We start from the raw sequence: 8,401 nt of genomic DNA on the forward strand, positions 1-8,401 counted from the left end.
GAGGGAGCTTGGCTTGCTCCCTGTGGAGGAGAGCTTGACTGCTCTTTTCTGTAGAGCCCAGCATCTCCGCTCGTTGGTTCCTGTTTTGCTGCACTGTGATCTTCTGCCCCTGTGCCTTGCCTGGGACCCCTGAGATTCGTCCTGTGGTGGTTAAAGGAGCACCAAGATTGGCGTTTCCGCTGTGAGTTTGCAGAGGAACTTTTTCTCCATCCATCTCTGCTGGTTTGTGCCTGTCCTTGGCCACGTGGGCGATCTGGGTGTATCTCTGTGTGAGGCTGTCACTGGTTTTTGTCACCGTGACAAGGCTGGTTGTTGCTATTGTTGTTATTACTTACTTCACTTTGTTATACATATTAGTGAAAACTGTAATTCCCTTTTTCCCATATTTTTGCCTGGAAGCCTGTGGTTTTTCAAAGCTATAATAATTCAGAGGAAAGGTGGGTCATATCCACTACTCCAAGGGGTGTYCCTGCTTTTATTGGCAAAACACCTGTCTTTCAAATCAAGACAGATTTTTGGTGCCCAACAGTGGGGYTCAAGGGCACAAAGAASAAAAAGGGGTGCAAAAGGAATAACAGTTTTTGGGTGACCTATCCTTGTGTTYGGGGTGTAGGAGCCTCACTAGGCGGCACCACCATGTGGTCTAACATACCTTGGTTTGGGTGGCACATATTCGTAACYATATTTTTCCCATTTGCAGCTCCTTTCCTGAACATGGATCCTCTGACTAAGGCTACAGTGGCCATTATTCAATTCAMACAATGGGTGAATAAGGTGAGGACTTCGTGGATTTTTTACTTTCTCTGGACAGCAGGCCCATGGATACAGGGCTATCACACACTAAGTGTGTGCTTCTGAGTTGGGTTAATAATGGTATCTATTGTGAGGAACACCAGGGGAAGCATTCTCCCAATCCTTCACCCATTTATTTGGGGCTACTCCRTCAGCATTCAAAGGGTCCATTTTTCCCCTAGATGCTAACTACATGATACTAATATACATATTCTTTTTAGCATTGAAGGACATGGTGAGACTGCCCTGGGCAACCACTCTAACATCTGCTCCAGAGACCAGGGATGCTGCCACAGACACTAGGGACATTGCCATAGAGGCTAGGGATGCTGCCCCAGAGACTAGCAACGCTGCCACAGAGCCTGACCCATCCCYCAAACCGGACTCTGTCCCACTGCCTGACCCTGCCCAGCAACCTACTTCAGAAATTAAATGCCCAGAGTGGGTGAGGGTACTGGTGGAGGAGATGCGGGAGCTGCGCCGCCTGGAGTGGGTGGGGGTGCTGGCAGAAGAAATGTGGGACATGCACCAGGGGCTGAGGGAATACGTCTTCCCAGCTGGCGGCAAACCCTCTCCCTGCCCCAAAGAGGAAGGTTCTGATGGTGCAGCAATGGAACCCACGGACATTATACCTGTCCAGGTTCTGGCTGAACCGCAAGCCCAGCCATAGCCAGCTGCAGTAACCCCTGTGCAGAGGAAGAAGTATAAAACCAAATCGGTATGCTCAGTTAATGATGATGGGGAACCAGGGCCCTGACAACCAGCAGGGGAGCCAGAGCCAGAAATAATCACTGAGTCCCTGTCATATGACAGCCTCCACAATTCGTGAAATGTCATCGAGCAATGGCGAGGCGAGGCTTGTTCAACCTGGTTACTTCGGGTTTGGGACCTTATGGGCTCAAGTGTGCAATTGGATGGTTGTGAGGCAAGGCATTTGGGAGCCTTGACCAAAGATGCAGGTATTAATCAGGTGTTTGTGAGGGAGCTGGGGCCTCTTTCTCTCTGGGAGCGGCTCTTAATGAGTGTAAGGGAGAGGTTTGTCCACAGAGACAGGATGCAGGAATACTATCGCAGAATGCCCTGGAAGACCATTGAGGATGGGACCCAACAGCTCAGAGAAGTAGGTGTAATGGAGGTATTCTTTGGAAGGGATGGGCAGCATCATAATGGTCCTGACCAGGTCAGGTGCACTGGGCAAATGGCGTGGAATCTGGCAAGTCAGGGGCCATCCCAGTATGTCACCTTCATTGCCACGATTATGCTGATGACAACTGAGAAACAGTGGGTTCTGTTGCCATGGCCCTTGTTATCTTACAGCTATGCATGGGGGCTGGGCTCGGAGTTAATATGGGCAGGACTAATGAGTAGTATGCGCATGAGCTAAATGACAWAGTAAGGGATGGGCTAGGCTGACGCAGCCAGCCATGGAGATGAACRGGATTGGACAAATGAAAGTATCTACCAATCATCGACTGGAACATGCTACATGGACATTGGAGAGTGTCCGGCTATGTCATCTGACTGGGGCCTGGGTGATTGGTGTATTTGGCAAGCCGGGAGATAAGAAAACTGTATAAAAAGCGTGCTAGTAGCTAGTTAGAGGTAGAGCTGAAAATCACTGAGCTGAGATCARAAGACTAATAAAGAAGAAACTGGACCTGCCTCTCGGAGTCTCCTGTCGTCTTTCCCGCGGGGTGCGGCGGGACCGGGGCCCTCAGGCAGTCACATTCTGTAGCCAACAGGCTCTGGTACTATGCGAGTATGATCAATGGCCCAATGCAGGCTCACGTCTCTGTTGTGGTTAAAGACCTCCAAGAGGAGATGAAAGAGATTAAGGAGGAGATGAGGAAGAACGGTGTGGCACCACTACAAGTCACAGGCCCCAACACCAGAGGCCAAYGTCCCCCAGCAAGGGAAAGAGGGTACACCCCATGAGCTGAGCTGTGGTTCTTCCTATGTGAGCAAGGGGAAGACATGAGTAGGTGGGATGGGAAACCCACTTCTGCCCTGGCAGCCTGGGTGTGTCAGCTCAAGGGGGAAAACACTAGCCGAGGCAGTTCTTCTAAAGGGAAGGTAGCCTCAGCTTCCCATAGCCAACCCACTAGATGCAATGGAGGGGGAAGTGATATGTCCTATTCCCTTGGAGGAACCTGTGGGTGTGCCCATGGAAGGGATGATAGCCAGGATTAGAAGGGCCCTGCCTCTAGCCAAGTAGAGGCATGGGAAAGCCATGTCTCCTGGATGGTGTGGATCCGATGGCCTGGCACATCAGAGCCACAAAAATATGAGGCATTGGTTGACACGGAGCGCAGTGTACCCTGATGCTATTGGGACATGTGGGGGCAGAACCCATTTCTATTGCAGGGGGTGTTCACAGGGGGATCACAGGAATTGACGGGAAGCTGAGCTGAACCTTACTGGGAGGGAGTGGCAGAAACATCTGATCGTGACTGGTCCAGAGGCCCCATGCATTCTGGGAATAGATTTTCTCTGGAATGTTTTTTCAAAGACCCTAAAAGACTTAAGTGCGCTTTTGGGAGAGCTGCTGTGGAGGTGGAGTGTATCAGACAGCTGAACACTTAGCCTGGACTATCCAAGAACCCTTCTGCAGACCACCTGAAGGTGGAAGAGTAGCACGTTCCAGTCGCCACCTCGACAGTGCACYGCCAGCAGTACCRGAKGAATCRAGATGCCGTGATCCCCATCCAGAAGATGATCCGAGAGCTGGAGAACCAAGGGGTGGTCAGCAAGGCCCACTCACCCTTCAACAGCCCCATCTGGCCTGTGCACAAGTCTGAAGGGGAATGGAATTGACTGTGGACTACTGTGGCGTAAATGAAGTGACTCCACCACTGAGTGCTTCTGTGTCAGACATGCTGGAGCTCCAGTATGAGCTGGAGTCCAAAGCAGCGAAGTGGTATGCCATCATTGACATGGCCAACGCATTCTTCTCYATTCCTCTGGCAGCAGAGTGTAGGCCTCAGTTTGCTTTCACCTGGAGGAGCATGCAGTACACCTGGAACCAGCTGCCCCAGGAATGGAAGCACAGCCCTACYATCTGCCATGGGCTGATCCAGGCCACACTGGAAAAGGGTGAGGCTCCGGAAAATCTTCAGTATATTGATGACATCATTGTGCGGGGGGACACGGCAATGGAAGTATTTGAGAAAGGGGAGAAGATCATCCAGATTCTCCTGGAAGCTGGCTTTGCGATAAAAAGGAACAAAGTGAAGGGACCTGCTTGAGAGATCCAGTTCCTTGGGGTAAAGTGGCAAGATGGACAGCGTCAGATCCCCACCGAGGTCATCAATAAGATCACGTCAATGTCTCCACCGMCCAGCAAAAACGAAACACAAGCTTTCCTTGGTGCCATAGGCTTTTGGAGGATGCACATCCCCGAATACCGGCAGATCGTGCGCCCTCACTACCTGGTGACCCACAAGAAGAACGATTTCCAGTGGGGCCCTGAACRGCAGCAAGACAGGTCACCCAGATCAAGCAGGAAATCACTCATGTGTTAGCCCTTGGCCCAGTCAGGGCAGCATCCAAAGTGAAGAACATGCTCTACACTGCAGCTGGGAGGAATTGTCCTGGAGCCTTTGACAAAAGGTGTCTGGTGAGACTTGAAGCCGGCCACTGGGATTCTGGAGCCGAAGCTATTGAGGGTCCGAGGCCAATTACACCCCAACAGAGAAGGAGATCTTGGCAGCCTATGAAGGAGTCCAAGCTGCTTCAGAGGTGATTGGCACTGAAGCCCAACTCCCCCTGGCACCCCGATTACCAGTGCTGGGGTGGATGTTCAAAGCTGAGGTCCCCTCTACCCACCATGTCACCGATGCTACCTGGAGCAAATGGATCTCTCTCATTACTCAGCGCACCCATATAGGAAACCTGAATCGCCCTGGGATCCTGGAAATAATTACAAATTGGCCTGAAGGTGAAGATTTTGGTCTTGCTGATGAGGAAGAACGAGAACAAGTGACCCGGGCTGAGGAAGCTCCACTATACAACCAACTGCCAGCAGAGGATAAATGCTACGCTTTTTTCACTGACGGTTCCTGTCGCATTGTAGGGATGAACCGAAAGTGGAAAGCAGCTGTATGGAGCCCCACACGACAGGTCACACAGGCCATAGAAGGACAAGGTGGATCAAGTCAATTTGCTGAACTCAAAGCCATCCAGCTGGCCCTGGACATTGCTGAGAGGGAAAAGTGGCCAAAGCTCTACCTTTACACTGATTCAAGGATTGTGGCCAATGCTTTGTGGGGGTGGCTGGACAGATGGAAAAAGGCCAATTGGCAGTGTAGGGGAAAACCAATCTGCGCTGCTGAAGAATGGAAAGACATTGCTGCCCRGGTGGAGAAGCTACCTGTGAAAGTCTGGCAGGTAGATGCCCATGTCCCCAAGGGCTGGGCTAATGAAGAACACTAAAACAACGAGCAGGTAGATCAGGCTGCAAAGATAGAGGTGTCCCAGATCGACCTGGACTGGCAACACAAGGGTGAGTTGTTCATAGCTCGAYAGGCCCAAGATGCCASATATAAGTGGGCAYGAGACTGAGGAGTGGATCTAACCATGGACAGTATCTCCCAAGTTATCCACAATTGTGAGACATGTGCTGCCATCAAGCAGGCCAAACAGGTGAAGCCCCTGTGGTATGRGGGAAGGTGGGACAAGTACAAGTATGGAGAGGCCCGGCCGGTTTATTACATCACACTGCCCCAGACTTGTCATGGCAAGCGCTATGTACTCACAATGGTAAAAGCTGCCACTGGATGGTTGGAGACCTACCCTGTGCCTCACGCTACTGCCCGTAGCACCATCCTGGGCCTTGAAACACAGGTCCTTTGGAGTCATGGTACCCCAGAGGGAATTGAGTCTGACAACGGGACTCATTTCAAGAACAGCCTTATWAACACCTGGGCTAGGGAACRTGGCAYTGAGTGGGTGTACCATATCCCTTACCATGCACCTGCTGCTGGCAAAGTGGAACGGTGCAAYGGRCTYYTRAAAACCACCTTGAAGGCACTGGGCGGAGGTACTTTCAAAAACTGGGAACAGCGCCTAGCAAAGGATACCTGGATGGTAAACACTCGAGGCTCCACCAACTGAGCAGGCCCTGCTCAGTATGAACCCCTGCATACAGTGGATGGAGACAGGGTCCCTGCAGTACATCTCAAAGTTTTGTTAGGAAAGAATGTTTGGATTAATTCTGCCTCGAGCAAAGACAAACCCATCCGTGGCGTTGCCGTTTCTCATGGACGAGTTTGCACATGGTGGGTAATGCAGGAGGACAGAGAAACTCATTGTGTACCTCAGGGGGATTTGATTTTGAGTGAAAACCGCTTTTAATGTTGGGATGACTATGATTAATGCTTGCTGAATGTCACTGCCACTATTCTGTATATATGTATACATGTATATATATGTGTGTCTGTAAAGTTAGAATGTATTAGTTTGGGCTTCAAGCCGACAGATATGGAATAAGGGGTGGAATGTCTCGGGTTGGTTTTGTGCCAATTCTGTTCTGTATTCCTATGTCCCATTGGCTTGTAATGCCCAAAAGGTACCTGCCCCTTTAAATGCAACCCGGAAGAAGGAGCAGGGGCGGCTGGGAAGGTGGCAYGGGCAGTTTAAAAAGCTGGCACGGCCGTGCAGCCGTTGACTTTTGTAGCTCGACTKTTGCTTTTGCAGACCAGCTCTGCGCTGCGGGAGTCCTTGCTTGCTGCATGCAGCAGAGTTACATTGTTGCAGTTTTAGCTAGCACGTGTTTGTTAGCTTGGGCAGTTTTCCATGGACGGATTCCCTCTGCGGCTCCTGTGATTCTGCCTCTGGAGCAATTTGGCAACTGGCAGGGAGAAGCCGCGCAGCTCCCTCTCGTCCCGGACTCCGGAAGAAGCCAAGCCGGCAATAGAAAAACACAACAAGCCCTCTGTTTTATCCACAGTGAAGAAAGGACTATAATCCAGGTTTTTGCCACTGTTATGAGAGCGGCCACATGGGTTGGTTTTTTTGTTTTTTTTTTTCCTTTTCCCAGGGACAGGAGCCACCATCTTTTGTCCACACCACCATGTGGCGAGCGGCTGTGGGGGAGGGGGTCGCTGTGTGYTCCTGAGTGTTAAATATCTAACAGTTACTTTTTATCTGTGTCCTGTGGGCACTGTGTTTTGTTAATAAACTCCTTTTTTTTTGTTAATAAACTCCTTTTTTTTTTCTCTTCACTTTTGCCTTAACGTCCATTTTCATATTGGTGGGAAAAAATTATCAAAGTTTTTCACTTCAGAGGAAACATTTACTCTGCAAAATTTTTTCTCTGAAAACATTGTCTCAAACCGAGACAAACTGTAGCTGTGACAATAGTCTGCCTGGTCTAGTCCTTGTGCAGCTGTGGCTGACACACATCTGGCAAGGAGACCATAGCATGATCATACTAAATTCTCAGGGGATCGTGAGTGGGTGATGCTGCTTTCTGGGTGGCAAGGTCTTCATTTACCCGCCAGCATTTTCCCATCACAACTGAGCTGGAGCAGCAGTATTTGTTTTCATCCTCTCCTATCTGATTGGCAGGCTCCAGCAGTTTTCTGGATATTTATTCCAACATTTTCACCTCACAGTCATCTCAGCGTGCTCACCCTGTGTTCTTGTCTAACAGCTACCAGCCCTTTGGGGGAGCAGCACCTCTCAGGCCTGCCAAGACCCTCTGAGGATGACCCTGACTCTGCAGTGTGAATGCATCAAGCAGAGGGATTGCCCTGCAAGATCTTGTAGTGGGGGTGGATGCCCAAGAATTCATCACTTTGAAGTCTGCGCTTACCAGGAGCTGAAACGTCAGTGCTGTTCGGGTTAAGATAACCTCACTGCCCTGCCCTCATAGAAGGTGGGTGGGAGGGAGAATGGGAATGAGAGCACTGACATAGTGTGTGATTTTTGCACAAGAAAGGATAGGCTTTCACAGCTGCCCATCTCTGCCATTGGGCAGACAATTGGAAAAAAGTGCTTCCTTTCAATCCAAATTTTAAAACAGAGCTTCCTCTCAATGGTGGGATGTAAAGGCGTATCCCCTCCTAGATGGTCTTTCATAGCTGACTCTGGTCATTACCCTGTTTTCTGAGACTTGGTTTCTTTCAGTAAGTCAAGAAAGAGTTGGAGGGATGTCAACACCATGTCCTGGTTACAGCTGCAGAAGAGCTAATTTTCTTGTTAGTAGCTGATACAGGGCTGTGTTTTGGATTCAGTGTGAGAATAATGTTGATAATGCTGTGATGTTTTGGTAGTTGCTAAGCAGTGCTCACCCGAAGCCAAGGAGTTTTCAGTTTCTCATACTCTGCCACTGAGCAGGTGCACAAAAAGCTGGGAGGGAGCACAGCCAGAACAGCTGACCAAACTGGCCAAAGGGATATTCCATACCATGGAACGTTATGTCCAGTCTAGAAACCGAGGGAGCTGGCAGGTGGGGAGACAGTTGCTGCTTATGGATGGGCTTGGGCATCGGTCAGCAGGTGGTGAGCAATGGTATCGTGCATCATTTGTGTTTCCAGGGTAATATTTCTGKTTTTTTTTAATCCCCTCATTATTTTTGTTATTGTTGTTGTTGTTGATGTTGATAATA

Source organism: Malurus melanocephalus, unplaced genomic scaffold, assembly GCF_030028575.1.
Source record: "Malurus melanocephalus ecotype Western Australia unplaced genomic scaffold, MMel_1.1 scaffold_619, whole genome shotgun sequence".
NCBI classification, from domain to species: Eukaryota; Metazoa; Chordata; class Aves; order Passeriformes; family Maluridae; genus Malurus; species Malurus melanocephalus.